Consider the following 18,248-nt stretch of genomic DNA (forward strand, 5'->3'; position numbering starts at 1 on the left):
TGTCCTATAAGCCACTTGTGAGGCTGAGGAACCCACCTCAGAGCTCGGTGTCAACAGAGTTTGCTAGGGTAGGCGACTCACTTGGAGGCAGTCCACACAAATTTTCACAAAAGTGGTCCTTCGAGAACCGTGATGTGGAATAGCTAGGTTAAGCTATCATAGCTAGGCCACAGTTAGGAACCAGTTTAACAAAGTTAGGTTAAGTTAGCACACCTAGGAACAGAGTTACACAGGCTAGGCCAAGCTGACTATACACAGAAGTTGTTATTTGCAGTAATTTACAGGCAGGCCAGGTAGGCTAGAGAAGCTTGTGAATTTAATTATTTACAGTGATTACAAGTAATCCAGAGTAGGAGACTTGTGTGTTGATTACTTACAGTGGATTTGCAAGGTAGCCACAGTTAGGCTAGGCTTGTGCAATATTTACAAAAGTTATAGTAGCTAGGACAGATTTAACCTAGTTATTATTTACAGGGAGTTATAAAGCCAGGTTTAAGTTATAGCGCACTAGTTAGGTTAGGATTTACCTTATCCAACCATCCACGCTAGACAGAGTAAGCTGGGCACAGTTAGGCCAAGCTGTTTACACATACATTATTCATTTACTGTTTCACAAGTTGAATTGTTGAATTTACTTGTGTTAACCAAGTGATTTTAATTTGTATACTGCACTTTTATTGTGTGATTTTCATTGTCACACCACGCTACAATTTTTAAACATTACATTATTCAATATTTACACGTTTTAATCGAAAGGCTTTAAATGTAATACACCAAATTAGGTAAGGTTAAGTTTGTTTAGGTTAGGTTACACAACCTATGAAAAATAAACCACAAAATAAAATTACTCAGAACAATTTTACTCAGCCGCCGTCTCGTGGCGGCTGAGTAAAATTCGAAGGTTGATGTGGTGTGAGAATGGGTTGTACTATATCATATTACAAGTGTGATGCCAGGTAGCAGGTCCCAACCCACCCGCACCCGTGGTAGACGTGTTGAGGGTGGGAAGCAGTGAGACTGCCAGAGAGACGTACGCAACCCTCAGACGGGGTCGAGATTGAGGGAGAGAAGGAGTGACCTTCTCGTGTGTTTGCTTAGGATTCAGCAGTGATCAAGGTTAAAAGTATTGGAAATGCCACAGAAAGATTGGTGTGGACATAATTAAGGAAGTGTATTGGAAGAAACAACACAAGATCGAGATAGCAGTGTGGGTTACTGCTGTGAGATGTGAACACGCTAGAAGTGATGTGTTGTGATCCTGGAGTGTGTAACGTGTAGCAGTGTCAAGTACGAGCTACGTAGGCATGCGATTTACCTGTAAATTTTTCGAGAGTTTTCTTACTGTTGTGGCCCGTCCTTGTGCCAGACCTCCCTGGCCAATCAGGCTGTTGCTGTTGGCAGCTTTCCCGCCCACATATCCAGCCTACTTAATAATGATCCAACTTAGCAGTGCATGTAGTGCAATGTGTGAGGTTCTGTGCACTGAGATGAACTGTGACCAGTGTGAGGGACTCGCCTTTCTGTGGACTGGTGAAATATCGTGACCAGTGTATTGATGTGCTCGTAAATGTAGTGATGTTCCTTTGCAGTGTGAAGTAATAGTATGGTAGGGCTGCAGTGTACAGCGTTGTGTACACTACTAGTACCGACGCTCTGCTCCACGGAGGTAATGTCAACGTTATTTGATATGATAAACAACACAAAAGCAGTAGTTAGAAATTTTATTTAACGTTTTCGCCTACACAGAATATTTTTTAAAGACTAAAAAGAATGTGAAGGCGAAATGCGTGAGTAAATTCTCTGGTTACTGGTTTTGTGTCCTTTATCATCTAACTCGTCGGGAGACCCATACTATCTACTACTGTGAAAACCATCCCGTACTCCACCAATACAAAACGAACGTTTAATTTCCAACTATTTAAGCGATGACATAGTATTCCCCGCTACCAAACGTTACCTTCCGTTTATGCAACTGAGTTACCGGCAATTAACTAAGGTTTTGTGTAATTATGCTTAATTACATAGTATACATAGTCTATCCTAAATTTATTTTTTTTTAATCGTTCAGAAATTGACGCACGTAAGACGTATTAAAAAACGCAAGGTATATTCATTGAGAAGTTGTGTAGGAACAGGTCTCAAAGGTCAGCTTTCACTGGGTGATCCACTTTTTTGTATGTATTGCTTAGAGGTTATCTGAGGGTTACAAGTTTTTAAAGTAGCATGTTATGTTAATGCCCAGCAAAACCCAATGGCTTTAGTGGAAAAATTACTGAAGAAAAGGCGCAGGTAGAGAGCAAACTTTTATTGTGGCAACGTTTTGCTCAGTAAAGGGAAATGTCAAAGTCAATACTTTATCTGTACCTGTTTTTTTCCCAGTGTCGTCGTCTTTGTAGCTCTTGGGAAAAAAAATAAAATAGAAAACCGTATATAGTTTATTGTCGAAGGTTGCTAGGTAAGACACATATGCAACAGTTAGGTATCTTTATTTCGAAACGTTTCGCCTACACAGTAGGCTTCTTCAGTCGAGTACAGAAAAGTTGATAGAAGCAGAAGAGACTTGAAGACGATATAATCAGTCATCACCCTTAAAGTTTTGAGGCGATCAGTCCCTCAGTCTGGAGAAGAGCATTGTTCCGTAGTCTGAAACAATAAAGATACCTAACTGTTGCATATGTGGCTTAACTAACAACCTGTCGGTATTTTATACCATTTTAATGTTCATTGTCGAAGGTAACAAATCATTTTCTTAAATCTGATAACTTGTTTGTTGCTGTCGAAGTACAGGAGAAAGTTGGAGATTTCCGGCAAACCAGTGTCACGACTCATTCCAACCTGATGCCTTACATTAGGCTGCCACATATCACATCTATGTCAATATTTATGCCCTGTGTATTTTTATTATGTACATTCTAGACATTATTAAGCACGTTGCGCAATGGAGATATTCATATTTAGTGCCTCTGGGGAAGATACTTTTATGTTTATATAACCTAACATAATGTTACCCGACTTAACCTAACCGACAGTTTTATGGCTACTATAGGTTAGGTTAGGTTGGGTTTCGTTGTATTACGTTATTGATTTTATTTATTTGTCCAACTGCAAGACCTGCTTAATGAAAAAGAAGTTACATAAATTATATTTTCACATTTGTCTAGTATTACTTGACTAAACAGTTTCCACAAGTAACTATTTTTCTCATGGAATGAAAAGCACGCATGTTATTTATAATATAAAAGATTAGCAGATTTCTGTCCCGGTAAAGAGATATATGAAGAGATGTTCCATGGTTATAGGGGCTAAATTCCCAGCCTATGCTAGTACCAAATTAGAGGCAGGCTAACTTTTAAGCCTCGTCTATTGATCTATTTGTAAAATGTGCAGAATGTGAAGTACCTTCACTTTGAACTAATAGTCTACCAATCCCTCATATGGAATCTACTTCATTTTCTTACAGTCTCACCTACATCACTCCTGTTCTTTGCTTGTTCCTCCCTTGCATCATTTCCTCTCCGCCTATCACACTTACATCTGAACTTTCGTTGTTTTCTCCACCTCTAATACTTCTTCCTTGATCAACTCTTCTTTTCTTTTGTAAATCTTTGCCTGTACTGTCTCCGTGCATCAACTCGACAAGCTCCTTGTTCCACAACTTCCAAGGTTTTACCTCCACTTTCACCAGAGCACAAAGGAATTTAGGAGAAAAACCTTAAAAAGACTGACAAACAGTGAGTAAGATGAACAAAAATTGAAAAACGGCATCATGGGGCAGTAAAATAAATGGTGGTGATCCTCTTCTTATATTTGATCATCTATGCTCCTATATTCTGCAGGGTTAACATTAGCAAGATGAGAGTGTTTACTAAACAAGAGAGCACTAAGGTGCGGTGTAGAAAAAGCTTTTGCAACAGTCATGATTTTCACTGAAAAATAAGTCACGCTATCGTGACTGGAACAATTCATTGCAATATTAGCTCACAAGTTGGAAAGGAAACTTCCATCGTGATTTGACAATGATGCATGACGAGCCGAAACCTCGTTTAAAATTTCCTTTCCAAATTGTGGGTTAATAGTGAACAATTTACTCTTTAAGATGTGTTAACCGAATATACATATTCCAGGAATGCATTTAACGAGCAGGTGGTCAGAGAATAGAAATTGTTAGTATATTCATGTTAATACTGACGTGTCCGATGACTGGCTATATGTTATGACTATGCATTGATATCTATCCTCTTCATTTAACAGTTGTGGGCTAAAATCTGTGTTTATTTATCACTGTCATGCAGGATACAATGGTTTTACTGCATTAGCTGCGAGTTCAACTTCTATTTCCAGCAGGTTTATAGTTTCATTCACATAGCACCAACACCATCACATAAGATAATGATTCTGGTGATAGAATAAGACCACAGCACTCATCACCACTCCTTCATGGCATCTGTTTCATACTACCACACTTCTGATGATAATAATGCACATATCATAAGTGAGAGGCAGACACTGGTGAAGCAGAACTGGAATGCAGCGTAGCACAACACAGTACATGATGATAGGTCACGATCACAGCATACATTCACACTGCTTGCGACATGTGTCAGGCTACTGTAAAATTTTCTTATTGAAGATCACTTCATAGAATCTGCCATCACAAGACTTTAGGTCTATCCCTTGTCCATTATTCTGTAAAAATGTGTGTATGTATTACCGGCTGTCCCTCATGGAAGTTGGGTTACCCCCCCTCCCCCGAAAAAAGGAAACACATTCACCATGGCTCATTCAATAGCTGTCTTACCAGCAGTGCGCAGACAACAATTCAAATGACCATACAAGGTGCAACATCTCTATCTGGCTATCTGGAGGTAGAAGTACAGTGTAGGCACTGTACTTCCTACCTCCAGGATTCAAGTCTGGCTAGCAAGTTTCTCCTGAATATTTTCATAAATGTTTTCTTGCTTATACTTTAACAGAATGTCAAACCATAAAAACGACTTGAATCCATTTACGCGGATCTAATATGCTCACACAAGCCTGCTGGATGCTCATGCCTCCTAGCACTTGAAATATCCATACCTCCGTCCTCCAACCTTTCCTGCAATGACTCCTAATTCCTTTCTTCCACTTCAGGTTTACAAACTCACCTGATCATTCTAGTCTCCATCTTTAATTGTCCAAACCACCTCAGCGCCCCTCTGGATTATATCTTTGGTAACACCCTCCCCCCGCCCACTATCTTCTAATTTCTGCACTCCAGATTCTCTGCATAATATTCACACCACAAATTGTCGTCAGTTATGACAATACTGCCTCCAGCTTTCTCGTTATAAAGTTTAAATCTCATTCCTCACAGATGTCTCAACATACCACCCACCTTTTTCACCTCATCTATTCTGTGGCTCACTTCATCTTTCACGTCATCTTTTTACAATTCAAAAAGGAACAACGAACCTTATTCAACTAAAAATATGTTGGTTCTCCCTTACCATGAAAACTTGGGTGATATGCCTTGTCTTCTTAAGAATTTTAATATGAAAGTTGCATTTAAAAATCTTGGTACAGTTAAAAAACTTTTAATAAAAATTCCCACCAAAATCGTTCAAGACACTGTACACTGTGTACATCAGGCCCATACTCGAGTATGCAACACCAGTTTGGAACCCACATGTGGTCAAGCACGTCAAGAAATTAGAGAAAGTACAAAGGTTTGCAACAAGGCTAGTTTCGGAGCTCAGGGAAATGTCCTACGAAGAAAGGTTGAGGGAAATCGGCCTGACGACACTGGAGGACAGGAGGGTCAGGGGAGACATGATAACGACATACAAAATACTACGTGGAATAGATAACGTGGACAGACAGGATGTTCCAGAGAGGGGGCACAGAAACGAGGGATCACAATTGGATGCTGAAGACTCAGACGAGTCACAGGGATGTTAGGAAGTATTTCTTTAGTCATAAAGTCGTCAGGAAGTGGAATAGTCTAGCAAGTGATGTAGTGGAGGCAGGAACCATACATGACCTTAAGACAAAGCTCGGAGCAGAGAGAGAGGACCTAGTAGCGATCAGTGAAGAGGCGGGGCCAGGAGCTGAGTCTCGACCCCTACAACCACAGTTAGGTGAGCACACACACACACACATATGTATATATATATATTATATATATATATATATATATATATATATATATATATATATATATATATATATATATATATATATATATATATATATATATATATATATATATATATATATATATATATATATATATATATATATATATATATATATATATATATATATATATATATATATATATATATATATATGTGTGTGTGTGTGGGGGGGGGGGAACATGTAACATTTCACCATATCGCATGGATTCTTCAGTCAGAATAAGCAAGATATGAATTTACCGTCACAACTGTTATATATATTGATTCAGATAATGGAGTGCGTAAGTTGTTGGTATGAGATGTTTGGTAGTGACGTAGGTGTTCTTACACATCACCGTTCCCAGGCCAGTGGTTGCTGTTTGTCTGCTGACTACCAAGGTACCACCATGAAGCTAATAACACCAGAGAGCCAGTCATCACATCACAGACCTGACCAGCAGATTTTCCTTTTTTTTTTTTTTTTTTTTCTTATTCGCCGGTATTCTCCCGGCCCGGGTCTTTTCCAAGTAGTGGTGACCCGGCCTTGGCTCCCTATCTGAGGAGTATCCCGAGACCTAAGTCTCCCATGGGAGGAGGTACAACTATCCTTAATTAATTAGTAGTGAGAGAGGAGTGTGTGTGTGTGTGTGTGTGTGTGTACTCACCTAGTTGTACTCACCTAGTTGAGGTTGGAGCGGTCGAGTCCGAGCTCCTGGCCCCGCCTCTTCACTGATCGCTACTAGGTCACTCCCTGAACCGTGAGCTTTATCATACCTCTGCTTAAAGCTATGTATGGATCCTGCCTCCACTACATCGCTTCCCAAACTATACCACTTACTGACTACTCTGTGGCTGAAGAAATACTTCCTAACATCCCTGTGATTCATCTGTGTCTTCAACTTCCAACTGTGTCCCCTTGTTACTGTGTCCAATCTCTAGAACATCCTGTCTTTGTCCACCTTGTCAATTCCTCTCAGTATTTTGTATGTCGTTATCATGTGCCCCCTATCTCTCCTGTCCTCCAGTGTCGTCAGGTTGATTTCCCTTAACCTCTCCTCGTAGGACATACCTCTTAGCTCTGGGACTAGTCTTGTTGCAAACCTTTGCACTTTCTCTAGTTTCTTTACGTGCTTGGCTAGGTGTGGGTTCCAAACTGGTACCGCATACTCCAATATGGGCCTAACGTACACGGTGTACAGGGTCCTGTTCTGAGGTTTGCTAGGCGCCCATATGCTGCAGCCGTTATTTGGTTGATGTGCTCTTCAGGAGATGTGCCTGGTGTTATACTCACCCCAAGATCTTTTTCCTTGAGTGAGGTTTGTAGTCTCTGGCCCCCTAGACTGTACTCCGTCTGCGGTCTTCTTTGCCCTTCCCTAATCTTCATGACTTTGCACTTGGTGGGATTGAATTCCAGGAGCCAATTGCTGGACCAGGTCTGCAGCCTGTCCAGATCCCTTTGTAGTTCTGCCTGGTCTTCGATCGAGTGTGTGTGTGTACTCACCTAGTTGTACTCACCTAGTTGAGGTTGCGGGGGTCGAGTCCGAGCTCCTGGCCCCGCCTCTTCACTGATCGCTACTAGGTCACTCTCCCTGAGCCGTGAGCTTTATCATACCTCTGCTTAAAGCTATGTATGGATCCTGCCTCCACTACATCGCTTCCCAAACTATTCCACTTACTGACTACTCTGTGGCTGAAGAAATACTTCCTAACATCCCTGTGATTCATCTGTGTCTTCAGCTTCCAACTGTGTCCCCTTGTTACTGTGTCCAATCTCTGGAACATCCTGTCTTTGTCCACCTTGTCAATTCCTCTCAGTATTTTGTATGTCGTTATCATGTCCCCCCTATCTCTCCTGTCCTCCAGTGTCGTCAGGTTGATTTCCCTTAACCTCTCCTCGTAGGACATACCTCTTAGCTCTGGGACTAGTCTTGTTGCAAACCTTTGCACTTTCTCTAGTTTCTTTACGTGCTTGGCTAGCTGTGTGTGTGTGTGTGTGTGTGTGTGTGTGTGTGTGTGTGTGTGTGTGTGTGTGTGTGTGTGTGTGTGTGTGTGTGTGTGTGTGTGTGTGTGTGTGTGTGTGTGTGTGTGTGTGTGTGTGTGTGTGTGTGTGTGTGTGTGTGTGTGTGTGTGTGTGTGTGTGTGTGTGTGTGTGTGTGTGTGTGTGTGTGTGTGTTATATTCACCCATTTATACTCGCCAATTTGTGATTGCAGGGGTCTAGTCATAGCTTCTGGCCCTACGTCTTCATTAGTTGCTGCTGGGTCTACTCCTTTCTCCCAAAGCCTTAAATTATCTCTTAATGCTATGTATGGATCCTGCCTCCGCTACTTCACTCTCTAGATTGTTTCATTTCCTGACAGCTCTATGACTGAAGAAATACTTTCTAACATCCCTATGACTCATCTGAGTTTTTAACTTCCAGTTGTGACCCCTTGTTCCTGTGTCCCATCTCTGAAACATTCTGGTATTCTGGCCCTGTCCGCTTTGTCACTTCCTCTCAGTATTTTATACGTCGTTATCATGTGACCCCCTATCCCTCCTGCCCTCCATTGTCGTTAGATTGAGATCCCTTAGCTTCGGGACTAGTCTTGTTGCATGCTTTTGCATTTTCTCCAGTTTTATGACGTGTTTAACCAGGCGTTGGTTCCATACTGGTACTACATACTCCAATATGGGCCTGACGTACACTGTGTACAGATGTCGATACGCTATTAAGTTTGTCAGGCGCCCATATGCTGCAGCAGTTATTTGGTTGATGTGCGCCTCAGGATATCTGCTTGGTATGATGCTCACCCTAGGATCCTTTTCCTTGAGTGAGTTTTGCAGCCTTTGACCCTCCCTAGGCTGTACTCCATCTGCGGTCATCTTTCAGCTTCTCAAGCTTCATGACTTTGCAGCTGGTAGTATTAAACTCCAGGAGCCATTTGTCGGACCAAGCTTGCAGCCTGTCCGGATCCCCTTGTAGACTTACCAGATCCTCATTTGCTTGTATTCTCCTCATTAGTTTCACATCGTCTGTGAAGAGGCACACCTCTGAATCTATTCCTTCCATCATGTCATTCACATACACAAAAAATAGTACCGGACCTAGGATTGACCCCTGTCGAACCCCACTCGACACATGCCCCTACTCTGACACCTCGTCACGTACCAACACACGTTGTTACCTTCCGTTCAAATATTCCCTGTTCTACTGCAGTATTTTCCGTGCTATTCCTGCCAGCTCCTCTAGCCTTTCAACCAGTCTCTTGTGTGGTACCGTGTCGAAAGCCTTCTTACAGTACATTGTGTGTGTATGTGTGTGTGTGTGTATGCACTCACCTATATGTGGTTGCAGGGGTCGATTCATAGCTCCTGGCCCCGCCTCTTCACTGGTCGATGCTAAATCACTCTCTCCCTGCTCTATGAGCTTTATCATACCTCTTCTTAAAGCTATGTATGGAATTTGCTTCCATTACTTCTCTGTCCAGATTATTCCACTTCCTGACAACTCTACGTCTAAAGAAATACTTCCTAACATCCCTTTGACTCATCTGGGTTTTCAGCTTCCAATTGTGGCCCCTTGTTCCTGTATCCCATCTCTGAAATATTCGAGCCCTGTCCACCTTGTCAATTCCTCTCAGTCGTAATCATGTCCCTCCTATCCTCTAGTGTCATCAGGTTGAGTTTCCTTAACTTCTCCTCATAAGACATACCCCTCAGTTCCGGGACTAATCTTGTTACAAATTTTTGCACTTTCTCCAGTTTCGTGACGTTTGACTAGGTGTGGATTCCATACTGGTGCTGCATACTCCAATGTGTGTGTGTGTGTGTGTGCACTCACGTATTTGTGATTCAAAGCTCCTGGCTTGTGTGTGTGTGTGTGAAATGCGAAAGATAGAGACAGAAACGAAGAATATGATAAAATGGAGAGAGTGAGAGATACTGATGACCCCTGAAAGAGGCCAATTGAGAAGCCACTAAAGGTTAATTATTATTGTTGTGGGGGAGCCAGTGTGCTAGAGTAGCGTCTTTTACTGGGTTGACGGAGGTGCAGCGTCCACACGCCTTCCTCTATAACATGGGTTTAGCGCGTTGTATGAATGCCTAATTATCAATATTTTTGTTGGCTACAATGGGTTATTAAGGAAGCCTTGAAAAACACTGCTGAACAGAGGGAAACACTGGTGATGAAGGTCGATAGATCGTAGGTGGAAGAGAAGCAATGAACTGACTGGTAGACAGGGAAGAAATGAAGAACAGGTGATAAAGGTAATAGCTTTTATTACAATAGGTTAAATGCAGTGAAGTGGTAACCATGCAGTAGCAAGGTAGAGAATACACACACACGCAACAGAAGCTTCTGTTGTGTGTGTATTCTCTGAAAGAGGATTCAAGGCGTCTCAAGGCAGAGGACCTTAGTAAATCGTTACTCCACCCCGAGGTTACCTCCTTATGTACCTACAGCAAAATCTCCATCTCACATATCCTCACCTCCTGCCCCCACTCTGAACTTCCTCATCGCCCTCTCTTTCATCTCTGTAAACAAGAATATCAAGGGTAAAATTAAATATAAAAAATAAACACTACTGGTACAAACACAACACATATTAATGTTATCACACCAAGTTAAATTAACCAGTATTAGTTTAAAAATACATTAAATTGACAATGTGAGACAATACCCACACCTGGTATCTTGCTGGAGATGCGAAAGGTAGTCACTGTGATATCTGTTTACAAAACAGGAGATACAGTAGCTTCTGAGATTCTTTATACCGTCCAGTCAGCAATGTCTCGCTGGTGGGTAAATCGTTTGAATAAATAGTAGATGCAATTCGAATTCACGAGAAAATGATACACAAATGACAGCACACGCTAGTGACGCTACTGTAGATTTTATCTTTAGTACTGAAACATGGCTGACATACGCAGCAGAGTTCACATATATGAGGAAAAATCAGATTGAGTACAGACACAAGTGACTTTCCATAGAGATGTTATTATTGGTACACAAACATGCTGTTTGCAACACACATACACAATCTAGACAAGGAAATTGTGACAATTCTTTGACAACACAAAAACAGTCCCACAAATAACGTTTGAGGACTCCAGAGATATTCAAGATGATTTGAATGGTTTAATGTTGTGGTCGAAGGAGAGGCAGTTACAGTGGGGCAGATGTTAAGTCGAAATACTGGAGAAGGTAAACAACCACTGGCTTTATAATTTAAATATTATAGAATTTGATGAAAGTTGGCGTGGAAAATACGGATCTGTTTAGCAGAAATCTGAGAGCAAGGCAATGAACAGTCCGTAATTGTTTTAAAATATATGAGAATGATTGCGTCTAGCCATGGTTACAGTGCTCCTATATTCTTATATTATTTCCTATGAAAATATTTTAAGAATACTTAAACTCTAGAAATTCGTAGAATGATCCTGGGATATGACTGAAATACCGTATACAAACGAATAAACTTAGTATAAACAAGGTTCTAAATATATCTAACAAAGAAAAACTTGTAACAGTGAAGTCAAATTAAACAAATTCGAATTTAGAAAGCATATAAAAATACCATGATTTGGCAGAAAAGGTGTACAAAGCCTCTATACCAGTGGTTCTTAATCGGGGGACTCACCCCTCCCCATGAGGGCGTGAATAATTTCCAGGAGAGGGGGGACGTATGCATACCCGGAGCAAAAATAAGGAATATGCTGTGTATTTGCGATTTGCTCCTTAAACAGACTTTTGAATAGTTAAAATAATTAAGTTAAAAACGAAAACTAGTTTCTCGATTTTCTTTTTTTTTAAATAAAGAGGTCTTTTTTTTAATTTTTACATTTAGAAATTTATATGAAGGAAGGAGAGGTGGGTGAAGATTAGGACCAACTGAGACAGGGAAGCGCCACCCAAAATAGGATAAAAACCACCACTCTATAACACTTGTATCCCTCATATTTCTCCCCTTCTGTTATGCTGATGCCAATATTTGTTAAGTGTCTTTAATAGATACCAAAAATTACACGTAATGGAGTATCTGCTGTTACATTCAAGTATCCATATGGTAGCTCTGGCTCTTCAGTGTTTATCTACTTGTGAGTCTTACCTGTGAGTTGTTCTGATTATTCTGAGCCAGTCTGTGTCTTCCGCTCTTTTATATGTGTGCCATACAATGCTCTGCAGCTGGGTTTAGCCCTGGATCTTTTTCTACAACTCAAAACGTTCGTCTCCAGAGCTATTCTTCGTCTGTCACCATTCCCCCCATCACCCTTTGTTGGTCTTACCTGTGAGTTGTTCTTCTTGTCTACTTATCCATCACAGTAGATAAGGAGAGCGTTGATGTAGTTGTCTATTTGGTTTTGAAACTAAGATTGCAAGATGAGTTTAAATAACGTATATGTTGTTTAGGGAAAGGAAACTGCACAATATCAGGAAGAGTAACTTTATTGTTCCAGGGAGGTAAATTAGTGTCGTCCTCATAGTATCTCAGTATGACACGACTAGAAAAAACGTAGACTGAGTTTGAATAAATTCAGATTGAGAAAGGATATAGATCATATAGGAGTAACAACAACCAGCAGCAGCAAGACTTGTCTTCCATCTTTTCCCGCCCAGGGTTTAACTCGGTCCCTTCCGGTTGAGAGCCGAACGCGTTGCATTGTGAAACAAATTGTTTTTAAGTATTGTGCTACCTTTGCACAATATACTGTTAAAGATTGAATAAATACACTTTTTATGAAAATTATGCTAAAATATTTTTTTATATTCTGTGGCTTGTCAACAAGTACACTTGTCCAGTCTGTTAACTCTGGGATCTACGGAGTACCACAGACGTAATTTTAGGCACTAGTTATAAAGTTACTCAGTATTGTATGACAGTAAATATACATCTCGTGGAAGATTATAAGAGTTACAAGATAGTAAATTCTTAAAAAATTACTGAGAGAGGAAGGTTACTAGAGAAACCAAAAGAGTGTATGAAAATGTATGGAGAGTACTGGCATTTTAAACCTTCGCTCCTCCCATATAAAGTACTTGTCCTCTAAAGTGTTGAAAGATTGGTGGGCGTGGAAACTATGGGAGAAGCAAGTGTGCCATTTAACACAATATTAACTAATTATCCATAGGTGGAAGTAGGTCATGCCTATAGGTCTAGGTAAACTTAGAATTCCCTGTATCAAGATCCCAAGATGTTTGCTGTGTCTGACAGGAATGTAGATAAATGGTTCAGAGAACCGATAAGTTTATAAATTAGACACATTTGCAATACTTAGGTATCTTTATTGTGGAAACGCTTCACAACGCAGTGGCTCCATCAGTCCAATACAAAGAAGAGCGGTTAGTATCAGAATATCAGTCGATGTAATCAGTCCATCAGACTTAATAAGAATACATCATATGCGCGAAGAAGGGGCTTATGTACAGCAGACAGGTGAGGTGAAGCAGTCGTAGGCGGTGTCACCGTGGACAAATCAACAGGTGGAAGTAGGTCTACAGCAACATCTTGGGATCTTGATACAGGGAATTCTACTCTTGCCTAAACCTATAGGCATGACCTACTTTCACCTGTGGATTTGTCCAAGATGACACCGCCTATGACTGCTTCACCTTACCTGTCTGTAGTATATAAGCCCCTTCTCGCGCATATGTTGTATTCTTATCAAGATTGACAGACTGATCACATCAACTTCAGGCCGAGGGACTAGTCACCTCAAACCCCTTCTGAACTTCACTATCCTTCTTTGTATTAGACTAATGGAGCCACTGTGTGGCGAAACGTTTTCACATTAAAGATACCCAAGTGTTGCACGTGTCCAATTTGTTGACATAAAAATGCTTTTACAAAAGGCTTTTTCAAGTCAATGTATTGAAAAAAACATGTTGTACAGCCGAAACGTGCAGGTGAAACGTACAGGTGAAACATGTACAAGCGAAACGGTATCTAAGTAACTTTCTGTAACTGCAGTTTGTCTTTGCTACAAATTTCCGGTTTCATATACCATCATATGTCATAAACCTAATTTGACTGACCCTATTTAACCAAAATGGAATCTTAATTCGACTCGAGATATCACGCATAAACAACTTGACAATGTTGCCATTAGTTACAAGCGCAGCTTTATGTTAGAAAAGGAACTTTGCTCCATTTCTGCAGCTATACTCTTAAATTGATATATTCTACTATTCAGATTGATGTTATTAGATAATTGATTCCAGTCTTGCATAGCCGTGTGGAAGGTACTTGGTGCCTGGCAACATCCACTAGGTACACCAAAATTATGCTCGCGTCCGCTGGTACATTACTGATTTTGGTTCTGGCCCTTTCAGAATTTAGGCAAGATAGTCGATATAATTTGTTAACAATTTTAAAAACACGGTTTGATTTAAATTGCTTCACTCTGCCTTTTCTTTTCAGCATTTCTAATACATATGAGCTCATCCATGTTCAGTGTGACTTTGTCAATGGTCAAGTCGGACCGAAACGTCGTCGTAAGCTTCTCTCTTTTATGTGCGGGTTATTTGTGTATTTATCATTGTATGTTTTTGTTACCTCTCGGGGAATGTTCCTTGATGCTGGTGAGAGACTCTTGATCCAAGAAATTGGACTTGTCCCTCCCATGGATCAAACCTTGTTTTTTGTTCCATTTCCTAGGCGCTGTGAGCCCTACGGATTTAGCACTTGCTCTTAAATGCATTATTAATAATAATTTATTATTATTATTATTATTCCTGTCTTCTATTTGTATACTACGTATGTCTTCCTCGAGGGTATAAATTCACTACTCTTAAAAATCTTATCGTGGTACATAAAATTCCTGACCAGCCGGGCTGTGGCTCGTACGTTGGTTTGCGTGCAGCCAGCAGTAACAGCCTGGTTGATCAGGCTCTGATCCACCAGGAGGCCTGGTCACAGACCGGGCCGCGGGGGCGTTGACCCCCGGAACTCTCTCCAGGTATAAGGAATCAACTTGGCTATTCTTCTTTGCTTTCCACACTGTTATGCCAGTTGTGTAACACTGGGATCGGAACTGTGCTGCGTGATTTAAATGAGGCCTTACAAGGACAGACATCGTTGTTGAACAACGTGTAGACTTGTCTTCTTGATATAAAGCCAATTATTATTATAATCAAGGGGGAAGCGCTAAACCCGGAGGATTATACAGCGCCTGGGGGGGGGGATGTGGAAGGCATTCAGGCTTAATTCGGGGAACTGGAGCACAGATCCAATTCCCTAAATCAAGAGCCCCTCACCAACATCAAGGAACCTTCCTTGAGGGGATATCAAGCCAAGCATTGTATTATTATGCGGCGAAGGTGCGCGTGTGTACCCTTCCTGTGAGTGAAGACCCAAGAAAAACACTTAAAAACAGTAAAATCTTTATTATGTGAACGAGACATTAAGAAACTGGAGTTACTTACAACACGTGCATAGTGTATCTTGAAAACGTCACGGTTTTATATAGTCACCGTTTAACTAGCGAGGTCATTGATTGTTCAGGTTAATATATAATTCACATCACTACGTGCTGTGGACGCAACACTACTTCGATATCATACTAATTACGAAGCTTAACCGCCTTTCACTGTACTTGAATTATCACCCACCTGAAGGGAAGGGGTGGAGGGCAGCTGCCCATCGGGTGGGTGCTGACCTTTGGTATATCTTAAATAGACCTTTAAAGGGTTCTGAGAGTTTTCCTACTCCCTCACTGACTGACCTTGCTCACTGACTGACCTTCCTGAATGACTGACCTCCCTCACTGACTGACCTTTCTGAATGACCTCACTGACTGACCTTCCTAAATGACCTCACTGACTGACCTTCACTGACTGACCTTCCTCTACTGACTGACCTTCCTCCTGGTGAAAGTAAAGACACTGGTAACAGAGAATCTTTTAAATACAACGTTTCGCTCAACCTTGGACGAAACGTATTGAAAGAATTCTGTCATATATAGGGTGGAAGAATAACAAGAGTGGAAGGCGGAAGCAGTCAGTACCAGGTCATGTGTAGGGTGCAGCCGAGACAACCTCACTAACCTCACTTGAGAATTCATCTGAGCGGCTTCAAAGTACTGTTGTATTTTGGTATGTTGGTCTCGGGTTACCTGTAGTCACATTGTGCGATAGTTTGAGAATGCTTCTTCTGATTGGTTTTAAACTTTCAAAGCTATTGGATGCTTGTGAAGATTCAAATTGGTTTTGGTCTGTAACGGGACTTGCAATTCTTCAGTGCTCCGTGGCCTGGTGGGCAAAGCTCTTGTTTCACACAGCGATGTCTGGGTTCGATTTCCAGCGAGGGTAGAAACATTTGGCATGTTTCTTTACACCGGTTGTCTACGTTCAACCATCAGTAAAATGGGTATCTGGGAGTTAGTCGACTGGTGTGGGTCGCATCCTGGGAAAAACTGACCTAATTTACCCGAAATGCTCTGCATAACAAGGGACTTTCTATGTAATAATATGTCATGATGTCAGCTTAGCCTCTATACCTTGTACACGTACTTATAGAAATAAAGATATCATTATTGGTCAATGTCCATACACTAGACCTACCTGGAGTTCATTACCTTTGTAAATTGTGAGTTCATTACCTTTGTAAATTGTGAATTCATTACCTCTGTAACTTGCTCAGCTATCAAAACTTTGGAGTCCAGTACCTGGACCAATTATGTACCTCTGTAATCTTTTTGACTACCGCCCACAGGATGGGTATGGGGTGCATAATAAACATATTAAACTAAACTAACTAAACTGTCCATACACTTGTTGACCCTGTTCACCCAGTAGTAAATACTTACCAGGTGTTAGTCGACTGCTGTGGCTCATATCCAAGGGAGAAAATATAATGTAGTTGCTTAAAAAACGCCAGTTCTGCTGGACGTGGCATCCAAATCAAAAGAGGTTATTATTTGTTGAATGTAAAACATCTGTGGAAAATACTGTATATTTTCCGGAAATACGGTAATTTATGGGTAAATAGATGCCTATATTGTATTTAATAAAAGTGTATTTTTAAAAGATGGTCAGTCGCCATTTTGGTTTTTGAATTGGATACAACGTTAGTGCAATGGGAAGGAATTTTCGTGCTCTAGAGGTTAAAATTGGGCTGACACCTCTCAAATAGGAGGCGAAATTGTTGGATGTGCATTCCTGCATAACTTGAGTTATCAGGCGACACGACAGGACAACTCCAGGAACCTCAGATAAGCTGTCTAATTTATGTTTAAATTCTGGCCAGTAAAATTTTCATAAATGTAGGCAAAAGGATGGGGGGGGGGGGTTCCTGTACATGACACATTAATCTCCTGTCAAATTGGTGAGTGTTATGATTAAGATATTCTCTTTCTGTTATGTATATGTGTATCTATAATCATTTATTATTTTTAATATACAGTCCACAAATTTATATATTTACCAGTATTCTTGGTGATGTATCTTTTATTTATAATTAATAGGTCCAGAGCAACTTGTGGATATGACAGTGGTAGGTATCGAAGGGGGACATTTTTTGCGACCTAGGTGTCCCAAATTCCTACTTGTCTAACTGATAAATAATAATTATCTTTGTTCATTTACTGTTATGTAAATAATGATATATCCAAGTAAATGCAATTTTCCACAACATCCATGTAGTGTGGTATCTAATGGCCTGATGAAAAATCTTTACGTCCTTACATCTGTATTTAATCTTGCCAAGAATTTTGCCTTTTTTTTTTTTTGAACGAACAATATAATGTACAATAGAATAAGCTCCAGATAACGACTAAAACATTTATCCTAAATGCTTTAATTTAATAAAAGTAAATTAATTTATATCTAAATTCCAGCAAGTTTAATGTTTATTATGCACCCCATACCCTGTGGGTGGTAGTCAAAAGATTACAGAGGCACATAATGGGCTTAGGAACTGGGCCCCAAAGTTTTGATAGCAGAGCAAGTTACAAAGGTAATGAACTCCAGGTAGATCTGGTCACAATCATGACAAGTTACAAAGGCATTTACAGATTACAGAGGTACATAATGGGTCCCGAGACTGGGCCCCCAAAGTTTAGATAGCTGAAGTTACTCTCCGTTTGCATTAGTCACTGAAATAGGGCAGAAAGA

At 40.6% G+C, this 18,248-nt stretch overlaps 1 protein-coding gene across 1 annotated transcript in view; it reads left to right on the forward strand.

The window, feature by feature from the left end:
- Positions 1 to 1,020: 1,020 nt before the first annotated feature.
- LOC128696749 (tudor domain-containing protein 7B) overlaps positions 1,021 to 18,248 on the forward strand; it is a 462,427-nt gene continuing 445,199 nt past the window's right edge. The window contains exon 1 of the mRNA XM_070094599.1: positions 1,021 to 1,116. The gene's annotated coding sequence lies outside the window, so the exon portion shown is untranslated. The remainder of the gene's footprint in view (positions 1,117 to 18,248) is intronic.

Source organism: Cherax quadricarinatus, chromosome 46 (assembly GCF_038502225.1).
Source record: "Cherax quadricarinatus isolate ZL_2023a chromosome 46, ASM3850222v1, whole genome shotgun sequence".
Taxonomy (NCBI): Eukaryota; Metazoa; Arthropoda; class Malacostraca; order Decapoda; family Parastacidae; genus Cherax; species Cherax quadricarinatus.